The sequence below is a fragment of the Gracilinanus agilis genome, chromosome 1, assembly GCF_016433145.1.
Source record: "Gracilinanus agilis isolate LMUSP501 chromosome 1, AgileGrace, whole genome shotgun sequence".
NCBI classification, from domain to species: domain Eukaryota; kingdom Metazoa; phylum Chordata; class Mammalia; order Didelphimorphia; family Didelphidae; genus Gracilinanus; species Gracilinanus agilis.
The window spans coordinates 488,040,773-488,060,347 of NC_058130.1; positions in this window are offsets into that span (position 1 = coordinate 488,040,773).

Here is a 19,575-nt window from a genome sequence, read left to right on the forward strand (position 1 = left end):
TTCATGTTCAGTATCTTTCTGAAAGATATCAGTATTCGTTATTTCTCTAGTTCAGTGCCTTAGACACCTAGGATGCAACAAGTCTTTTGAATATGGTAGAAGACGATGAAACAATAACATCAATGATATTGCTATGTGTTTGATTTCAACAGGAAATGTATGCTATGTTACATCAGAACTACCTGTAACATATGTATGAGGCTTTAACACTCTTTTTCAGTTACGTCTGCTCTATCATTCACTTTGAGTTTCAGAGAAGCATTAGTTGGATATTTGGACCAAAAGTCTTTGTGTGTTTCATATGCCTCTATATGAGGAAGAGGTTTAAAAAACATTTTTTTTTTATCCTGGGACTCCATTAAAAAACATAATGGCCCTTAAAATAAATAGATTCTTAAATTTTCTCTTTTGAGTAATTTATGATGAACAAGTTGTGGTGTACCATGCTATATAACTTGTTGAAGATCTTCTGTTATTTTCTGATATATTTATCAATAATATTCTTGATATGCATATGTCTCATATCAGGAGCATATGTTCCCAGAAAATTTAGAACATTCAAATGTTTTATTCCTTCAGATACTTTAAGAGTGAATGTCTTAAAATCCTTAGAATTGGAACATCTTCAGCACGGACTTCCTGAGTGTATATTTGGTCTAGTATAGCTGATGTTCCCACATTTTTTTCTCTACCGTACCATTTCCACCTTTTTTTTTTACAGTCAATAGAACTGTTATTTTAAATTCAAAAGAAGTTATATTCCATTGTATTTAATGTTGACAAAAGTTTTTATTATCAACTTCTTTAGAAACATTTTCCGTTTTCTGCATGACATCTTTCTAATTTATCCTTAGTGTGTGTATATATATATATATGTATATATATACATAATAATTATAACATGCACAAATAAATACATATAGGATTTATGTTTTTTCGACGTCCACCAAATTAAATAAAAAAGGAAATTACTCAGAGCATATAGAAGTTAAGTGACTTGATCAGGATCACATAGCTAATAAATATCACTTAATAATTAATGTTGATTATTCCTAGGACTGCACTTTCTATATATCTTACTCCTGCTATTATCATATTTGCTTTATGAAATACAAGCAAAAAACAACTTTTACAAGTCTTCAAATAAAATATAAACAGAATGATTGTGATTATATGACAAAATAACATTCATGGCCTTCAAAAAATTATATTAAAAACACTGATCAATTTCAATTTACAATTCTACAAACATTCATTAAGTATGTATAATGTCTAAGTCTCTGAGCTAGATAGAAGTGATACAGTCTCTTACATTTTACTGGGTATAGTAGGATGAGGGGGAGGGAAGATATATTATGTCCACTCTGAGACAATACAAGGAAATTTGGGGCAAGGTAGAAAATTAACATCTGAAAGGATTAAAAATGGCATTTTATTTAAAAAAAATAACTGATCTAAACCATGAAGGAAGGTAAGGATTCTAGGAGGAAGAAGTGAAATGGGAATACATTCTAAACAGATGATGAACTGTCCCAAAACAGGAAGATGAGATGGAATGCTGAGTTCACAGAACAACTAGTAGGTCAGTTTATGGAACAGTAGAGAGGGACTTTCATATTCAAATTCTGCAGTTTTCTGTATCTTTGGAGTTTAATATTGCTTGATTGACAACCAATGTAGAGCATTATGCTATATTCCAGAATGTAATTGTAATTTCCAAGTCAGCATTGTTCATTTTACTTTAATTTCCCCTATAAATTCAGTGTTGTGCTCTCCTATGCATATCAAAATTCTTTAAGCATCTTGAAAAGAATATTATTTTTTTATTTACTTGACTAAACCAACTATTGTATAGTGGTATTTATGTTGCTAGACAATTTTCTCAGCCTGATTCCTCCCTTCCAAGACCACAGGGAACAATAATATTTTCTCCAGAGCCACATAGATAAGACATCTCCTACTGGGGAAGGTGAAACTAATTATTAAAGCAGCCTACCTCAGATATACAGGTCACAGAACTGGATTGAAGATCTTTTAAGATTTTTTTAAAATTTGGAACCACTTTATGATCATCATAACAAACAACTCAAAGATCTCAGGTTTGTACAATCAGATATCAAAAAGAAAAAACAAACCAAATAATCAGTTTTCTTTTAAAATAACTTCTCTTTGATCATATTTTAAATACACATAGTGTTTATCCCTGATAGAAAAGATCCCACACTGTGTTAGTTATGAGGTAAGGGAAGCTATGAGGGAACTCAATATCCACTATTTGTCACTATACTATTTTATTTTTTATGCTTCTAAGGAAGAACAAATGAATGTTTTTCTTTTCCATAGCCAATGACCCTTTGACAATAATGAGATGGGCTGCCTCTTCTTACCATTGGTGAATGAGTTTAGAATTCCATTAGAATACATGGAGCATGTTTATGAAGGTACATCATTTTCCCATTTAACATATGCTCGACTCGTGTGAATTCCATTTTTCTCTGTGCAGAAGGCATATTAACTGTGCAAATCCTTGTCATGAATACCACCCTAACTGTCTGCATTTTATTAATATGTGATTAAGTAAATGTTGACTAAGCTAGGGCTCAGACTGAAAGATTTTCAATGAAATAATAAAGAAACCAAATGTAGCTTGTCTGACAGAACTAAACTAAACAAATCCAGTCTTTCACGGACCAATATATGATATTTTGAGAGACAATTGCTACATAATGGTATAAGGCCTACTTTCTGGTTTTATTGCTGGTTGAAATTGTGAAAGATAGACTCAGTATTCAAGGAATTTCCTGTGACATGAACATGACTGGAGAAATAATTTTCAACATTAAATTTCGTGAACTGCTTGAACTTTGTTAATATTTTTTGCAGTGTTCAATTCATTTTTATTAAATTACTCTGGCAGCAGAAGGAAGACCAAAGATTGAAAGCCTGGATAGGTCAAAGGAAAAGTGAGCCTGCAATGGCAAGCCTGTTAAAACACTAACAAGAAAATTAGGCAGGAAAAATAGTTTAAAAATATCTTGAGTATCTTTGATCAGCTGGTTGAAGAGAAGTAATATGACAAACAGGAAATTACAAAGAATAACTATTTTGACTGTAGTGGAAATAGCGACTTAGGTAGCTACAGTTCAAACTAGATGCAGCATATTTTCCTGGAATTTAAAGGAAAAGTATCCAGATGTCTAAACATTCTACTCAATGAGGCTTTTATTTAGAGTTTGGCAAGCCTTCAGAACACTAGTAGACACGTTTAGCTGGAAGACTTTTTCCAGAATATTTACATAATTTCATACATATTTTATGCTTCTGCATTGCACTTTTAGCAATGATCATATTTAATTTTAGGATTTTCTGAAAATGTTATATTTGTACAAATTATCTCATTGCTTCTCATAGAAATGTTTTACTTATAAAGTCAACATTAAAACCTATGAATCACCATTGCAAACAGTAGCCAGAGTAAACTCACATAATGACATTATTAAACCCTCAATTAAATGTCTCAGACTAATTGCACTGTACTGTTTTCATACGGGAAAAAAATCAACTGTAATAACTCTGGAATACTAGCTCTTACTTGTAGGCAACCAACAACTAAGTTATTTATTTATTTATTTTAGGTTCAGCTCTAAAAATATTTTTTTAAACCCTTGTACTTTGGTGTATTGTCTCATAGGTGGAAGATTGGTAAGGGTGGGCAATGGGGGTCAAGTGACTTGCCCAGGGTCACACAGCTGGGAAGTGGCTGAGGCCGGGTTTGAACCTAGTCTCTAGGCCTGACTCTCACTCCACTGAGCTACCCAGCTGCACCCTCTAAAAATATTAAAAAAAAAAAAGATTTCTTTTAATGATTAAAAATTGGAAAATGGTTAACAGATAACTTTATAATAATAGGAATATAAAACTTCCCTCTGATAGATAGATACATATATACATGGATAAACAAATGAATAAAACATAAAATTGCATGTTTAAACAAGTTTCATGATCAAAACAAGCAAAAAAAATTAGATTGTTCATAGATTTCAATAAACTAGTAACAGAAAGCAGTCCCTTTCCTTCCCTTCCACTCCGTTTCCTTCCCTTCCACTTCCTTCCCTTCCCTTCCCCTCCCTTCCCTTCTCTTCTTTTCCCTTCCTTCCAAATGTGTCTAGGACTTTAATACTCCATATGTAATATTTAGTATTTTAAAGGAAGCTAAAGATAGGAATCTTGCCTTTGAGATCTTAGAAGACACCAGATAAGAGCTATCACATTGTCACAAAGAACAATTCAAGGCAAAATATAAACAAAGGATCCACTAGAGCTGTACACATTAAATACATACAGATGGAGAACAAAGCAAGGGAATGATCAGTGCCAATGATCAATCAGAAAAAAAAATCCTAAGAGATAACTTTTGACCAAGATCCTAAAAGAAATGATGCATACAGTTAGATTGGAGGAAAGGAGTTAGGAAATATTTGTGCAAAGGACTTGCAATGATTTGATTCTTCTACTCTATATACTTTATTTTTTTAAAATATAGATACAGTTTAGAGAAACTCAGAAAGATATAGTTTCTATTGCTGTAAATCACTATTCTACAATGTGAAATTGGAATATCATTTTGATATCAGTTTTCTATTTCTAAAATGGTTGCAACATATTTCAAAATGATTTGAAATTTGACTAAGATAGTAAATATAACATGGAAGTGAATTATTTGTCTGTGACTTTTCAAAATGTCATCAATATCAGTTTTATCTCTGCTCACAAGATTTCCATGGCAGGTAATTTCATTCATCAAATTTTAACCCCTTTCTCTTTATTGTTTCATGAGGTTCACAATAACTTTCAATAGTGATATCTCAATTTTGCACACATTTTTATAAGAATATGATCTACTCTATAATGTATTAAGGCATATGAATTAGAGATGCAAGAAGCAGAATTTGTAATTAATTACCTTAAACTTATTCAAAATTCTATTAGTCATAGAAGAGCAAAATACAGCAACACAAGAATCATTATACATACCATCAATTATACATTCAATTGGCAAATTAGAAAAGAAAATTCATAATAATGTATTTAGCTCTTGGTGGTTGTGTGCAGTGGAAGTCTTAGGGGATATAGAAATAATAAGATGTACCGTTTTTAGACACATTCAAGATGAGACCAGGGAAACCATCAATTAAAATGCAATACTTTATTGAGACAGAGACAGAGACAGAGAGACAGAGACACACACACACACACACACACACACACACACAGAGAGAGAGAGAGAGAGAGAGAGAGAGAGAGAGAGAGAGAGAGAGAGAGAGAGAGAAAGAGAAAGAAATGCTTCAAGTCAATGACCTGAAACAATGTCCAAAGAAAATCCTTGATTTATAGGAAAATACAATCCTTAATTTTAAATGACATTGTCCTGACACATTCACATTCACCTGGTCACTTCCCAGGTATCTGTCAAATTAACAACTTTAGGGATTTTTGGTGTCATGAAATTTGCATACAAACTCAGATCCCTTTTCAGCACTAGGAAGATTGCTACCTCTGACAAGCTACTATGGTGCTTTCCCAGAGCTTCTGTCACACCTGGGTCTTTTTGCATCTTTTGAAAGCAAATAGAAGTGTCTGCGGTTGGAAAAAGGTGAATGGGGTAAAATTTACAGAAACCGAGGGAAAAGCAATACTTATTCCTTTATCACTAAGCTATAATTTTAACCAGTTTCAAAGCACAAACTTAAAAGACTCATTCCCAAATCCCCAAATACTCTGTATAGTAAAAACACTGGTTTCTTCTGTCTCCCTCAGAACAAAAGAGGATTAAGAGATTTTGCATTAAAGATGAGGGTGGGGCAATCCTATTCTGCAGGGGATAGGCGAGATCAACTTTACTAACTTCTACTGGGGTCTTAGGTTATTGAATTTGGAGATATTAATATCACTAGCTAACTATTACAGTGAGAATAACACATTATTTCCTCACTCTATACAGTGGGAAAATAGATGAACAATATGCTGTTATATTGTTGATTGAGCTATGAAGTGATGTCTTTTTCAAAAGAAATACTTCAACAAACATTAATAGTTTAAAAGTATATACTGTTAGTCTAATTACTAAAACAATGGACTAAAGATGTTTTAAACTATCCACAAAAATAAATGTATTGCTGCCTTATTCATAATAATAAAATTAGAGTAATCTGAACTCTTAGGGATATCTAAATAAATTATTCATATCAAGAAAAAATAATACATTTACTTTATAAAAATTACAAATATAAATCCAAGAAATATGATAAAAATTAAAATTAAGAAAATAAAATCAGAAAAAAATATATAAGCTATACTTATATTATATGCAATTTTCTAATAATAGCAGCAATAGCAGAATTTGATCCAAAGTTGTTTGACTTCAAATCTAATGTCCTTTTTGAACTATCATATTATTTGTTGGGAGATACATTCAAATAATTCTGAATAGATTCTCCCTTGTAACTCTAACTCAATGACTATATAAACTAATATGTAAAAGACTTTCTAACAAAAACAAGTAACTCAAACAATTTCCACATACTATGTGCTTGTGGATTCTAGGTTAGTTAGCAATAAAACCTAGGTTCAAATCTAAGTATACACACTTGATCACATCTTTCTAAGTATCCTGTAGATGTCATATTTTTAAAGCTTGTATTTTGTATTGCATATATTTAATCACATAATTCTACAATTTTCCTTCACCAATAAATCCCAGACCCCCAAATATAAAACTTCTCTATATTTATCTATTAACATTAATCTGATCATGAATCACTATCATAAATCTCTCCCTTTTTAAGCAATAAAATTAACCTGACTAATAAGTTTATTATTTCTATCAGCAAATCATAGGTAGAATTCAATTAGATGTTGGATGTTGCTTATACAGTTTCTTTTTGTTTTGTTTTTAGATCTTAACAATTTCGTAGGTTGATTCTGGAGAGGACATGATTTTGATTATAATAGACAGATCAAGCAGTGGGGGACAAATGGTTTTAATCACTTAATATTTCTCCTTGAAGTAATATTAGTAGTAGAAAGAGTATGAGGAGAAGCAAAAGAGGTAGACAAGAGTAGGATGAGTGGTAACTAATATTAGTATAATACTTTTTTTTGCAGAGAGATTTGCCTTTATCATATCATTTAATCCTTACAACAACCCTGAAAGACAATTGCTAATAGTATTCCCATTTTATAAAAGTGGAAATAAGTTGAGAGGGTGTAAGTGACTTACTAAGGCTTATGCATCTAATAGATTTATAAGGATCAATTTGAAATCAAGTGTTCCAAAGTATAAGTTAAGACACTCTGTACTGTGCCACCTAAACATGAGGTCTGTTCTTCCAAAAATATTCCTCTAAATATTAACCAGGTCTTTGTGTACTGTGAAAACAACTCTTTAGCATCTTGCACCTTTTTTAATGAGTAAGTATTAATTTTTGGATATCTGTCTTGTGGCGACCAGTCTCATTTCAATAATATATGTTTGAGCTACTTACCACTTTTCTTCCTTAGAACCAATATCTAGTATTGATTCTAAGATACAAAGTAAGAGTTTTAAAAATTATTAATGCCTCCTATTGAATTCTTCAGCAGCAGATCCAAAAAGAGGTTGGAGTATGAAATTATTCTTCCCTTATACCCTTGATTTTAAGGAGAGGTCTGTGACACAGGAGTGGATAGAGTGCAACACTATCTGTTGATCTCAGAAGCAGAGAGAACAGCAACAGTAGTTTTAGAAACTTTCAAGCCAGAAACTATATGAGGGATTGGGTAACTGGTCAGAAAGGTGTTACAGGGATTTCAATGCTAGCATTGGACCTAAAATCTGGGTTTGTTCAGGAACTCCATTAACTATAAATATTTTCAGGTCAAAGTTCTAGGGCAAAGAAGAATGTTTTTGGTCTTCAGGGAGCAATATTTTTTTCCGTACTAAAGGATCAAGGGTCCTTCCTGGGTAAGGGCCAGAACATAAATCAAGAGAGCAGTGGCCATACCACTTCCTTGATTGCAACAATTTGGAAGGACCAAAAACTTCTAAACCCCTATAATTATCTCTAAAAATAGTATTACTTTAAAAGTCTGAGACTTGGGACAATGGCCCATTCCCCCCTAGAAAATAGATCAACTTGTAAACAAAGGTCAAAATATAGAAATTGACAAAAAATGAGCAAATAAAAACAAGAAAGGCCCAACATAAAAGCTACTATCATGACAAGGAAGATCAAGACACAAACTTAGAAGACACTAAAACCAACACAACTACTAGCAAAGCTTCAATAAAACAGAGATACAGAGACAGACAGACAAACAGAGAAATAGAGAGAAAGAAGGAATTAGATATAAATCCAACAAGAATTACTGGGAAAGCTGAAGTGATTTAAAAAGTTAATTATGAATTGAGGAAAAACAAAGAAAAGAAATTAGAGTGTTACAATGAATTATTATCAATATTAAACATATTCATTAAATGACATGCTATCTAAATTCTTAAAGGAAAATTTAAATGAGTCACAGAAGAAATCAATTCTCTTCTCTCAGAATTAGATAAATCTAGCCATAAAATAAATAGGAAAGAAGTTAAAGAGATTTATAAAATTTAAGAAAAGTTAGATATGATAAACCACTGGAGAAAATTGAATGGGACTAGAAAGCTTCTTCTCAGCTGGATATAGCAGTTTCAAAAAAATTACACATGTACTAAAACTTACTTCACAAACAAATGCAGAAACAGAAGTTTTAAGTATACTCTTTTCAGAATATAAGGCAATAAAAATCACATTAAATAAAAGGCCATAAAATAATAGATTAAAATCAATTAGAAGCAAAATAATTTAATCCTGAGCAATGGATGGATCAAATAACAAGTCATTGAAATGATTAAAAATTGCAGATAACGATAAAAATGATACAACATACCAAGATTTATGGGATACAGTCATAATAGTACTTAATAGTTCATAATAGTACATAATAGCAAAAATATGTTAATCAGGAAGGAAATGAATTTCCAAACTAGTTTTACCATCTCATTTGTGGGGTGGCAAGGTGGCATGCAGAATTATATCTGGTTAATCTACTAATGTCCACATCATATGACACCATTTTGTGAACCATTCCTCCCCCAAAATAAAAGAATATTTTCAAAAGCATTGTCCAGAAGGGCTAGTTTGAATATTGAACAGTTGAAAAGTATAGTTGTATATGTTTTTGAAGGGTATGAAAGAGATGGAAAGGAAAAATTGAACAGACTATGTTAGGATTAGATCCTGGGTAGTATCTTATCCTCCTAAGGGAAAATATTGAAGTTATCCTAAAGGTCCACAAACTAAAATATTTTTAAAGCAATCTTAGGGAAAGATATAAATAATAACCTGGACTGGGAAAACAGATATTCTGGAAAAAATGATGACAGCAATAGAGGATATCCCCCAAACTCAAACAGTACATACTAAGACTCTGAGTGAGTCTCTGGACATTATGAACTGAACTATGGGTACTGGGGCCTCCATCTGCTTTTGTTCTTTCCAAGTGCCATTATTTTTTTTGATTGAAAAAACCTTGTGCCAAAAAAGGGTAATGTTCCCTAATGGCTTTTTGTCAATGTGCCTATCAATCATTTTTTATAAGTTAAGAAACACCTAAAATGTAGTTAGCCTTCCATTTATGATATCTTTGAGTCTTTATGCACCCTGGTGAGATCACTCTGAAATGTATATAGATGTGATTTATGGGATGATACCTTGGGGAAACAAGCATGTTAGTTTCTGAAAGAATCAAAATAGAAAAACTAACATGTTAATCTCTAAAAGAATCAGAAAGGGGACTGTATGAATTTAACATAAGTTGTATCTCTTATTCCTAATGAAAACTAATTTTTGATTGTTATCATCTCAACTCTTTGACTGGGAGTACATATATATATATTATGGGAAGACTTCAATAGTCTCATGGCTCCCTGGTATCCCTGAAGAGGTTGGCCCTTAAGTCCCCCAGGATTCTTGGTGTCCAGACTGCTGGTCTCTGATCCAAATTGAACTCAAAAGAATTTAATTATGAAAATTCAATTTCCAATTCATTGCTTCCAGGGACCATCAAACCCATCCTATATGACAAAGTTGCAGGTGGGATCCTAGAACTGCAAAGTAGATTCTAGGGAGGATGGAAATCCTCAATCAGACTCTGCAGTATGACTCCTCTCTTACTAATTCTCCTCATTATTGGAGTTATTGTGATCAATATCCCTACTCAGCTCCAGGGAAATACAGAAGAATTGTAAAGGCTGTTATAAGAGCCTTTACAGAACCCCTATAGACTCCTAGGAAAACCCCACCCTTACATGTGTAATACAGATATTCCCCTAAAAGTCACTTCATAACAAACCAGTAAATAATGAATTAATGATAAATATTTTAAAACTGCAACAAAACTTAGATTTTCCATTCACATACACAGAAGTTTACACAATGGGAAACTAAAAAACAACAAGCCTTCCTGATTTCAGTATGTTGGGAGGACAATGGCTGAAAAATAGAAAAGTTGTTCCTTGAAAAGACTGGTATGTCCCATCCCACTTACATTTGAAAAATATTGAAAGTTACTGGAGAATGAAAAGTTGTTAGTAACAACGTTAATGTATGACTTATTCATTATCTCCAAGAAAAGATGTATGTTGAAAATGAAAATTCATGCCAAACTGTATGTAATCTTAAGAAAAAGCTATACAAAATAAAGACAGCCCAAGGCTGACCAGAACAGTCTTTGGGATACCTGACTGAAACTCTAATTGTTCTCATTTGTCACAATTCACTGATGTTGTTCTACCTCCTAGAGGTATCTGGGCAAACAGAAGCAGGACTTCCGCACATTGCCACCACAACAAAAGCTACAATGAATAGATCTTTTTCCTTTGATATCTTTGAGTTAAAGATCTAGAAAAAGCATTGCTGGGTCAAGGAAAAGAACAGGTTAGCCCTTTGGATATCATTCCAAACTGTTCTCAAAATAGTTAGACCAGTTAACGACTCTACTAACAATATATTACTGTCCCAGTTCATCTATATTACCTCCTGCATGAGTCATTTTGTTTTTCTGTCACATTAACCAATTTAATAGATTTGAGATGATACCTCAGAGATACTTTAATTTCTCAGCAAATATGACAGAGTAAGAAATGTTCAAAGTTTACCAACTGTCCTCCATACCATACCAAACAAGACACAAAATTGCCTCAAAATAAATCTTGAAGGCACGGAACACAATATTCCAGAAAGCAAGAGAACTGGGTCTACAACCAAGGATCAGCTATCCAGCAAGACTAACTATATTATTGCAGGGGAAAGTATGGTCATTCAATAAAATTGAGTATTTCCAAACATTCATCAAGAAAAAACCGGACTTAAACAGAGTTTGCTGCCCAAACCCAGAACTCAAGAGAATAAACATAAGGTAATTAAGAGAATGGGGGGGAGGAGAAAAAAATTCTTTTCTTTAAGGGACACAACAAGTTCAATCAATTTATATCCCAAGAAGAAAAGAAGGTATTGGCAAATATTAAAAATTATTATTACCAACAGGGTAACTAGAAGAAGTTTTACATAGAGGGAACAGGGACAAACTGTATAGAATGAAATGTCAAGAGATATAAATATATATATGCATGTATGTAGGTATAAATATATACAAAACTGGGGAGGGGGTAAGAAGATAATAATAGGAAAAATAGAAAAGCAAACCTAAAGGAATAAATTTATATTCCATAAAGCTCATAGGATCAACAGGGAAAAATAACAATATACTGTAAGGGTAAAGAGGTTAGCGAAAGGTAATATTCAATGCTTAAGTGCACTGAGATCAACTTAGAGAAGAACAATCAGACCCAAAGGGGCAGAAAATTGATTCAAGCCCTATAGAGAAGTAGAAGGGAAAAAAACGGACTGGTGGGGAGGGAAGCAATACTAGGGAGGGAGAGGGCTTGGGGGGGGGAGCACCGCATGGCTTTAAAAAACAATAAGAGGGAAATAAGAAGGGAGGGGGGAGAAAGGGAAGTACAACAAGGGAGGGGATTATAGGAACTGATTAAAAACAAAACACTGGTATAGAAGGAAATAGTGAAAGAAGAAAGGACAGGACTAGGAGAGAGAATCAAAATGTCTGGGAATGCACAGTTGATAATTATAACTGAATGTGAATGGGATGAACTTGCCCATAAAATGGAAGCAAATAGCAGAGTGGATGAGAAACCAAAATCCAACCATATCTTGTCTACAAGAAAAACACATGAGACAGACAGACAGACATAGAGTGAAAATGAGAGGATGGAGCAAAATCTTTTGGGCTTCAAATGAGAAAAAGAAGGCAGGGGTGGCTATCATGATCTCTGAGAGAGCCAAATTAAAAATAGATAAGGTTAAAAGAGATAGGGAAGGTAACTACATCCTAATAAAAAGCAGTATATCAGTACTCAATATGTATGCACCAGACAGTATAGCTTCCAAATTTTTAAAGGAGAAGCTAGTGGAACTCAAGGAGGAAATAGATAGCAAAACCATACTAGTGGGGGACCTCAACCTTCCCCTATCGGATCTAGATAAATCAAACCAAAAAATAAATAAGAAAGAGATAAGAGAGGTGAAATCCTAGAAAAGTTAGAGTTAATAGATATATGGAGGAAAATAAATAGAGACAAAAAGGAATACACCTTCTTTTCAGTAGCACATGGAACATTCACAAAGATAGACCATGTAATAGGGCACAGAAACATGGCAAACAAATGCAAAAAAGGAGAAATAATAAAGGTAACCTTCTCAGATTATAATACAATGAAAATAGTTATTAGTAAGAATACATGAAGAGGCAAACCAAAAACTATTTGGAAATTAAATAATATGATTCTCCAAAATAATTTAATCAAAGAACAAATCAAAGAAACACTTAATAATTTCATTGAAGACAATGACAATGATGAGGCATCTTACTCAAACTTATGGGATGCAGCTAAAGCAGTTCTAAGGGAAAAATTTATATCACTGAGTGAATATATATTAACAAATTAGGGAGGGCAGAGTTAATGAATTGGGCATGCACTTTAAAAAACTAGAAAATGAACAAATTAAAAATCCTCAGATGAAAACTAAATTAGAGATACTAAAAATCAAAGTAGAAATTAATAAAATTGAAAGTAAAAGAACTATTGAATTAGTAAATAAGACTAGATGCTGGTATTTTGAAAAAAACAGATAAAATATATGAAGTACAGGTAAATCTAATTAAAAAAGGAAAGAAGAAAACCAAATTAACAGATTCAAAGATGAAAAGGGAGACCTTACCTCTAATGAAGAGGAAATTAAGGCAACCATTAAGAACTATTTTGCCCAAATATATGGCAATAAATTTAGCAATCTAGGTGATATGGATGAATATTTGTTAAAATATAAATTGCCTAGATTAACAGCAGAAGAAATAGAATACTTAAATAATACAATATCATAAAATGAAATTGAACAGGCCATTAAAGAACTCCCTAAGAAAAAATTTCCAGTGCCTGATGGTACACAAGTGAATTCTATCAAACATTCAAACAACAATTAATACCAATACTATACAAATTATTTGATATAATAAGCAAAAAAGGAGTCTTACTAAATTTCTTTTATGACACAAATATGGTACTGATTCCAAAGCCAGGTAGATTGAAAACAGAGAAAGAAAATTACAGACCAATCTCCTTAATGAACATAGATGCAAAAATCTTAAATAGAATACTAGCAAAGAGACTCCAGCAAGTGGTCAAGATGGTTAATCATCATGATCAGGTGGGATTTATACCAGGAATGCAAGGATGGTTCAACATTAGGGAAACCATTCACATAATTGACCATATCAACAAGTAAACAAACAAAAACTACATGATTATCTCAATAGATGCTGAAAAAGCCTTTGACAAAATACAACACCCATTCCTACTGAAAACACTAGAAAGTATAGGACTAGAAGGACCTTTCCTCAAAATAATAAGCAGTATACATCTTAAACCATCAACAAGCATAATATGCAATGGGGATAACTTAGAAGCCTTTCCAATAAGATCAGGTATGAAACAAGGATGCCCATTATCACCTTTATTATTTAGCATTGTAATAGACTCTAGCAGTAGCAATTAGAGAAGAAAAAGAAATTGAAGGTATTAAAATAGGCAATGAGGAGACTAAGCTATCACTCTTTGCAGATGATATGATGGTGTACTTAAAAAATCCTAGAGAATCAACTAAAAAGTTAGTGGAAATAATCAACAACTTTAGCAAAGTTATAGGATACAAAATAAATGCACATAAATCATCAGCATTTCTATATATTTCGAACACATCACAGCAGCTAGAGGTAGAAAGAGAAACACCATTTAAAATCACCCTAGACAATATAAAATACTTAGGAATCTGTCTTCCAAAGCAAACACAGGAATTATATGAACATAACTACAAAACACTTTGCAAACAATTAAAACTAGATCTAAACAATTGGAAAAACATTGATTGCTCATGGGTAGGATGAGCTAACATAATAAAAATGACAATTCTACCCAAATTAATTTACTTATTTAGTGGCATACCTATCACACTACCAAAAAACTTTTTCACAGAATAAGAAAAAAAACATAAAAAAGTTCATTTGGAAGAACAAAAGATCAAGAATAACAAAATAATGAAAAAAAAAGTGAAGAAAGGTGGTTTAGCAGTACCAGATATTAAGCTATACTATAAAGCAGCAGTCATCAAAACAATATGGTACTGGCTAAGAGATAGAAGGGAGGATCAGTGGAATAGACTTGGGGTAAGTGACGTCAACAAAACAGTGTATGATAAACCCAAAGAGACCAACTTTTGGGACAAAAATCCACTATTTGACAGAAACTGCTGGGAAAATTAGAAAACATTATGGGAGGGATTAGGTTTAGATCAACATCTCAAACCCTGCACCAAGATAACTTCAGAATGGGTGAAAGACTTGAATATAAAGAAGGAAACTGTAAGTAAATTAGGTGAACACAATAGTATACTTTTCAGAGCTCTGGGAAAGGAAATATTTTAAAACCAAACAAGAATTAGAGAAAATTACACAATGTAAAATAAATAATTTTGATTACATTAAATTAAAAAGTTTTTGTACAGACAAAAACAATGCAACCAAAATCAGAAGGGAAACAAGAAACTGGGAAAAAAATCTTTATAACAAAAAGTTTTGACAGAGGTCTTATTACTCAAATATACAAGGAGCTAAATCAATTGTATAAAAATGAAGACATTCACCAATTGATAAGTAGGCAAGGGACATGAATAGGCAATTTCCAGATAAAGAAATCAGAAGTATCAATAAGCACATGAGAAAGTTTTCTAAATCTCTAATAATTAGAGAAATGCAAAACAAAACAACTCTGAGGTACCACCTCACACCTAGCAGATCAGCTAAAATGATAGCAGGGGAGAGTAATGAATGTTGGAGGGGATGTGGCAAAATTGGGACATTAATGCATTGCTGGTGGAGTTGTGAACTGATCCAACCATTCTGGATGACAATTGGGAACTATGCCCAAAAGTGATAAATGAATGCCTGCCCTTTGATCCAGCCATATCATTGCTGGGATTGTACTACAAAGAGATCATAGATAAACAGACTTGCACAGAAATATTTATAGCTGCACTCTTTGTGGTGGCAAAAACCTGGAAAGCGAGGGTATGCCCTTCAACTGGGGAATGGCTGAACAAATTGTGGTATATGCTGGTGATGGAATACTATTGTGCTCAAAGGAATAAAGAACTGGAGGAATTCCATGTGAACTGGAAAGACCTCTAGGAATTGATGGCAAAAACCTGGAAAGCGAGAGTATGCCCTTCAACTGGGGAATGGCTGAACAAATTGTGGTATATGCTGGTGATGGAATACTATTGTGAACAAATGATATCTTAACAAAATGGCTCCAAACCTTACTTCATTAGGCAAACCAGTATTCTCTACCAAGTGTTCAATTGAGGACCCAAGATAGTTGGGTTAACCCCAAAGCACTGGAATAAACAAATTCAGAATATTACTCTCTCCACTCCAAGAATAAGCTTCAGGTTATGAGCAAAGTCAGGGGGAAAAGCGTCTGAAAATGAGCAAAATGCAAAGAAAAAGGCTGACACCAGAAAACTCTTTCAGTAACAGAGATGATCAAAATACAAGCTCAGAAAAGGACAATAATCCAAAAGTGAAATATGTGAAGTCTTAAGGAAAATGTGAACAGATTCCTAGAAGAACTCCAAAGATGACTGATTGACAAATAATAAGAGAGAAGAAAAATTGGAAAAGAAAATAATAGAATAAGGCTTAGAATAAAAGCTCAATCAAGAAAACACCTTCCTACAAAAGGAAATACAAAATCTGAAACAAGAAAATTATGCTCTGAAAAAAGAAGTAGAAAACATCAAAGATTTTTAATTTCTCTAGTCAGTAGTGACTCAGGGCATTTTTATGTGATGAGAAATAGTTCTTATTTCTTTTGGGAAAAATGTGTTCTTATTCTTTCACAATTTCTTGATTGGTGTTTATCTTTTATTTTTATAATTGTCACTCGTTTCTCTTTGTATCTGTGAAATGAAATCTTTATCAGAGAAACTGTGAATTTTTTTTTAGTATTACTTCATTGCTTTTCAGCAAAATGTATTTTGGCAACTTTCAGGGGTGGAGCCAAGATGGGGGAGTAACCAGAGCAGCTCCATGTCACCAATAGAATGCTCTCTGACCAAGATTAAAATATCACCACAAGGGGGAAGTGGATTGAGAGCCAGGCCTAGAGACAGGAGGTCCTACGTTCAAATCTGGCCTCCAATACTTCCAAGCTGTGTGACCCTGGACAAGTCAATTAACCCCCATTGCCTAGCCCTGTAACAAATAAAATTAATATAGAAGGATATATATATATATATAAATATTAGGGTTTTTAAAAAATTAAAAATTATCACCACAAAACAAATATAGGAGTAAAAGAGCCAACAAGGAGACTGCAATAATTTTCAAGGAAAAAAAAAGATAGAGAATATCTGTGGCACTGGATTGAGAAGAAAGCAGAGTCAGCAAGAGGCTTCATCAAGGAGGGAAGAGAAAGCCAAAAGAAAACCACATACCCCCACCCGCAACCCACATCTGGCATTACATGTTTAGACCTATGTCAAAGCCAACATTCAAATTCGGAGATCCTGTCTGGGCAGTAGTGGTACAAGTTAACCCATATCCCTTAAAATTTCAGATCTATGGAGAAGTCCAGAGTCATAACCCAGATCAGGCTGAGATGAAGTGGATTTATATGTGTGGACTCAGAATGAAGCCAGGAATTCCAGTCTGGACTTGGGATAAAGACATAGTTTACAGTTTGGCATGAGGACACAATTCACAGGTGTGAACCCTGGATCTTTTTGCTTAAAACAAAAGGCAGAGCTCCAGGACAGTACAAACAAGGGCATGCCTGATTGGATCAAGTACACAGTGAAATAAAAAATTTGAGCCTAAGCCTGGGGCTAGAATTTTATCAGTCCCACACTTATAATTAGAAAGGAAAATGAGCAAACAACAAAAAAGCACCAAACTCTAAAGAATTTTTATGAATATGAACAGCAAGGTACAGACACAGAAGGGGACAGTGAAAGCAAAGGAAACACATGCAAAATAAAAAAAAATAATGATTGGACACAGGATCTGGAAGAGTTGAAAACAGACTTCAAAAACCAATTAAGAGAGGCAGCAGAAAAGTGGGAAAGAGAAATGAAAGGGATGTAAGGAGAAATGAAAGTGATGTGAGACAAAATGCATCAATTAAAAAAGGAAAACCAAAACTGACAGAGGAAAATCAGATCTTAAAAATCAGAACTGACCATATAGAAACTAATGATTTCATGAGAAATCAGGAAACAATGAAATAGAATCAAAGGAATGAAAAAACAGGAAAATATGAAATATCTTATAAGTCTGACATACAAAATAGATATAGGAGAGACAATTTATAAATCATTGGACTACATAAAAGTGAAGATCAAGAAAAAACTTTGGACATCATATTACAAGAAATTATCAAAGAAAACTGCCCAGAGATCCTCAAACAAGAAAATAAAATCAAAACTGAAAGAATTCACAGATTATCTCCAGAAAGAAATCCTCAAATGGCAATTTCCAGAAATGTGATAGCTAAATTCAAGAGCCACCAAGCTAAAGAAAATACTTCAAATATCTAGAAAGAAACAATTCAAATAACATTCAGATATAATCAGGATCACACATGACTTAGAAGCTTATACATTAAATTATTAAAAGGCATGGAATATGATATTCAGGATGGAGAAAGATTTGGGTTTACAATCCAGAGTCACCTATCCAGCAAAACTGAGTATATTCTTTCAGAGGAAAAAAGGATATTCAATAAGATAGAAGATTTTCAAGCATTCCTGAGGAATAAGCCAGACCTAAACGAAAAATTTAAAGTCCAAATATGAGACACAAGAGAAGCCCAAAAAGTTAAATGAAAAAGAGAAAATGCGAGGAACTCATTAAGGTCAAAATTTGTATATGTCTAAATGGAAAGGGGATTTCTATGATTCTCAAAAATTACTTTTAGTATTAGAGAAGATAGAAGGGATTTACTCAAAGAAGGTGGAGAAGTAAGCTGATTATGATGAAATGATGTGTATGTAAATGTGATAATATTGAATAAGTACATATGATATGTCTGCATATGAATGATATGTAAAAAAATCAATCATGGACTGAAAGAGAGGGTGCTTTAAGAGAAAATGGAAGGGAGAGATAGAATGGGGAAAATTATATAACATAAGGAGGTAGGAAAATCATTATAGAGGAGGGAGGATAAGGGTAGTCATGGGCAATGCTTAAAATTTATGCTCTTTGTAACTGGTTCAGAGAAGGAAAACCAAGCATATTTATTGGGGCATAGAACTCTATCTTACTCTACAGAGAAGTAGAAGGGGAATAACACAAAGGAAAAGGGAGGAATTTGGAGGGAGGGGGAAGTTTTTGGGTGACAAAAAGCAAAGTACTAGTGAGGAAGAACAGAGTGAAAAGAAATAGAGAAGGATCTAAAGGGGATAATATGATAGAGGGCAATATACCGTTAATAATCATAACTCTGAATGTGAATGGGATGAACTTACCCATAAAATGGAAGCAGATAGCAAAGTGTTTTAAAAACCAGCATCCTACTATATGTTGTTTACAAGAAACACATTTGAGACAGGGTGATACACACATACACACAGATTAAAGGTAAAGGGCTCAAGCAGAATTCATTATGCTTCATGTAAAAAATACACACACACACACACACACACACACACACACACACATATATATATATATGGGAGTAGCAATCACAAAGCCAGACAAATTTAAAGTAGAAATTGATCCGATTAAAAGAGGTAAGAAAGGAAATTACATTTTCCTAAAAAATACTATAAACAAGAAAGTAATATCATTACTAAAACTTTATGC